We start from the raw sequence: 3,830 nt of genomic DNA, 5'->3' as shown, positions 1-3,830 counted from the left end.
ATTTTCATGTTTTATTTTTCTTTAGTGTGTTATGTTGCTGTTTGTGCATGTATAAGATCTGCAAACTTACAAAGCTCAAAGTCTCCTACAAAAAGATTTTGGTGCTCGAGCCCCTTTTTCAAAATTAATCAAATGTGCCCCTCTCAAACAAATATCAATGATAATATTGTGGTCAATAAAACAAAATGCTCTCAATTATAATTAACATGACAATGTGAACAAAACTAGAGTAGCCTATTTTTACGTATCTGTCAGTCTGAGGTGTCATTGCCGTAACGCGTTGCTACGGGTTGTGTCACTTGCGTGTGTCTTGCTTCGGGCTTGACTGATGTGACCATAGATATAATAAATACATAAGCTGTGTCCCAATGCGAAGGATTGCATCACCGCGGCGTTATGAAGGCTGTCCCAATTCAATTCTGCATCCTCCGAAGGCCGTATTTGAAGGCCGGTTGCGTCATCGCGTCGCGACGAAGGCTACCCTGATTCAAAAGCGACGCTTGTGTGTGTGTGTCAGTGTGGTCCTGGTAAACCCTACGTTATGATGACACAGTGTTTAATTCCAGAGGACACACAGAGTAAATCTCGGTTCATTACAGCAGAAATACTCCCGGACGCTTCTGTGTGCTTGATTTACATGTATTTCATGACAGATCTGTATTATTCTTTAGAAAACCCGAGTCTGCTGGTAAATGGCTGTTATGAAAAGCTCATCTAGTAATCTTATAATGTTGGCCCTGACTTCATCACAGTGAGCAGACAGAGAGCATTAAAACAATATATAGAAAAAATATATATTATTCAATCATTCTCTCAAGAAGAGAAAACAGCCTGTCCATCCTCTCCCTCCTCTCCTGTGCTCTCCTCGCCTCTGCCATTTCAGCAAAGACGTGTATTAACTTCCTTACTTTTTTCTTACCCTCCCCAGCAGACCCATTTACTCCAGAGCTGCTCTAAAAAAGCAGAAAAGGGTACTTATGAAAAATATTAACACAGGGGTGCAATCTTAACATTAGTGCATTGATAACACTGCAAAATATGACACTTCAGAAAACATATTTCTGGATGCTCAAATTTGGCTAAAACCTTTGTATTCATAGCTTGCATGACAGCACTACAAAAACACATAAAAGTGAAACCCCATTGCCTTATCTACTGCTTTTCTTATCGTTGTGGGCTTTATATGGTGAGTGATATTTCTTATAATACACAAGTGAGATAGACTAGTGCAAATATTACAAATAGGTTGTTGTCTTGCCTCGTTTTTCGCCCCCGTAAAGAAATGGTCATTTTCAGACCGCAGTTTAATAAATTGAGCTGTCTGCTCCCTGAAACAATTATTAAACTAATATTAGCACAAGTTTTGCCTCAAACCACCCGACAAATGAAGCCACTCAGTGGTGACGAAGGAGTTAAGATGAAGTTTAGACAAAAGAAAAACTTGTGGCTTTTAACTCTGGTTTCACTAGCTATTTGAGTAAATGAAAACATAATACTCACATTTAAATGTGGATTTGCCATCCACCACCGAACTCTCGGACGCAATTTTTTTTAAAATAAAAATGCTGTCGTCACCGGCGCGCAATGACTTATGGGGTAGGATAGGCCGCTAAGGATCCATTTATGGGTGCTTCTCATTTCTTATTTGTGCATCCTCATTTCCTTTCCTCGCTTACTTTCCTCTCGTCTCAGCTTCACTCCTGTAGAAATCACTCCTTTTGAATCAGGGTAGCCTTCGTCGCGACGCGATGACGCAACCGGCCTTCAAATACGGCCTTCGGAGGATGCAGAATTGAATTGGGACAGCCTTCATAACGCCGCGGTGATGCAATCCTTCGCATTGGGACACAGCTTATGTATTTATTATATCTATGGTCACGTCAGTCAAGCCCGAAGCAAGACACACGCAAGTGACACAACCCGTAGCAACGCGTTACGGCAATGACACCTCAGACTGACAGATACGTAAAAATAGGCTACTCTAGTTTTGTTCACATTGTCATGTTAATTATAATCGAGTGCATTTTGTTTTATAGACCACAATATTATCATTGATATTTGTTTGAGAGGGGCACTTTTGATTAATTTTGAAAAAGCTTTCTATCTTTGGGAGGATTGGGGATCTGATGGTTATTAAAGACTGTTGAGAAACAGTGACACTGATATAGAGAATGAGGGAACACTTTACAATAATGTTCATTACATTAGTTAACATTAACTAATAATGAACCACTTATACAGCATTTTTAATCTTTGTTAATTTCAACATTTACTAATCCTTTATTAAAATCTTGTTAACTTAACATCACTTAAAGTGTTAGTTCACCCAAAAATGAAAACTCTGTTAGTAATTATTCAAGTGACTACAGTGGCTCAACCTTAAAGGTATCCACGACTTTCCCGAACTCTGAACTCTTTCCTGTGATCGCTATGGCAACGTAGAACAAGCCGGTAACGAACTTCCGGTTTACGTTAGCCTGAAGATACCGCTATCAGAGAGCCTCAACAAGTCCAAACAACTTGCTTGGATAATGAGGAGTAGAGCTTAGATCGGGCCCAAAAAATCAAGCCCGACCCTACCTGAGCCCGTTGTGTCCGAGCCCGGCCCGACACATTAACTGTAATTATGAGCCCGAGCCCAATTTAGACCCAATCATTTTTAAAACGTGGGCCGTTATAACCAGGGGTGGCGCCAGATAATTTTTTTAACGTGTGCTGAGGGGGTGCTATATATATATTATATATAAATACTTTTAATAAATGAGCAAAAATTGACCACTTAATTTTTTAACGTGTGCTGAGGGGGTGCTATATATAAATACTTTTAATAAATGAGCAAAAATTGGCCACTTAATATTTAATATTCAATTATATTAATGATCACAAATAAAGTATTCATTTTAATAAATTGAACAAGCACAACATTCGGCATTCAATCAAATATTATTAAAGATTTATTATTATTAATAATGTTATTTCAACACAATATCTCGTTATTTCGACATCATATGTGTGCCGAGTGTGCGTGCAATAAGCAAGATGTGCATTTGTAAATCCGGTGAGACGCGTGCATTGATTTTTATTAATAAACTAGTGTTTTCTGTCAGTGTCTGCTGTATATTTCTCATGTCTGAGTTTCCGTTAATTTATGATGAGATGCGCTCCTGTTCACATGCAATGCCAGTGTCCGCAGCGCGCCGGTTAATTCTCTAATTAATTTTCAAATTATTGAAAACAATAAACATACCACTTAAAAATATATACAGTTGTACTGCAGTTTTTTCTAAGTAGCGTTACAAGAAACACTCTTTCTGCGTAGAGAGTCCGTTTATGTTGGAAACAGCTCCCATTCATAAAATCCTTCAGTTTTCGCGTGTTGTTTGTGCACCTGACAACGGTACACGTTGAGCCACAAGGAGCCATTGCTTATCTGTCAGCATTACTACTTGTCAGTTATCAGTTTCACCCGTTTGTACCGCGACACGAGCACAGGGGCTTTAGCGTTAGGCTAAACCGGAACTGAGATACCGGCAACAGGAAGTATCAAGTGTCATGGCGACGCCCATTAAGACTCGCAGGAAAGTTGTGGATAGTGGAGGATCTTTCCGAATTTTAGATAAGACCCGCCCTCTCCACTTTTTGAATAAGTTTGATTGATTCACCAGAATGATTGACAATTAGGAGGACCAATAGTATAGGTGATCCACCCAGAAGTAAAAAATCCTCCGCTATACCTTTAAGTTTATCAAGCGACGACAATACTTTTTGTGTGCAAAAAAACCCCCAAAATAATAAATAACGTCTTTATTCAACTCTTCATGTTCTTCTGT

Source organism: Abramis brama (genome assembly GCF_963993115.1).
Source record: "Abramis brama genome assembly, chromosome: 17".
In the NCBI taxonomy this organism is placed as follows: Eukaryota; Metazoa; Chordata; class Actinopteri; order Cypriniformes; family Leuciscidae; genus Abramis; species Abramis brama.
This window is presented reverse-complemented; position numbering follows the sequence as displayed.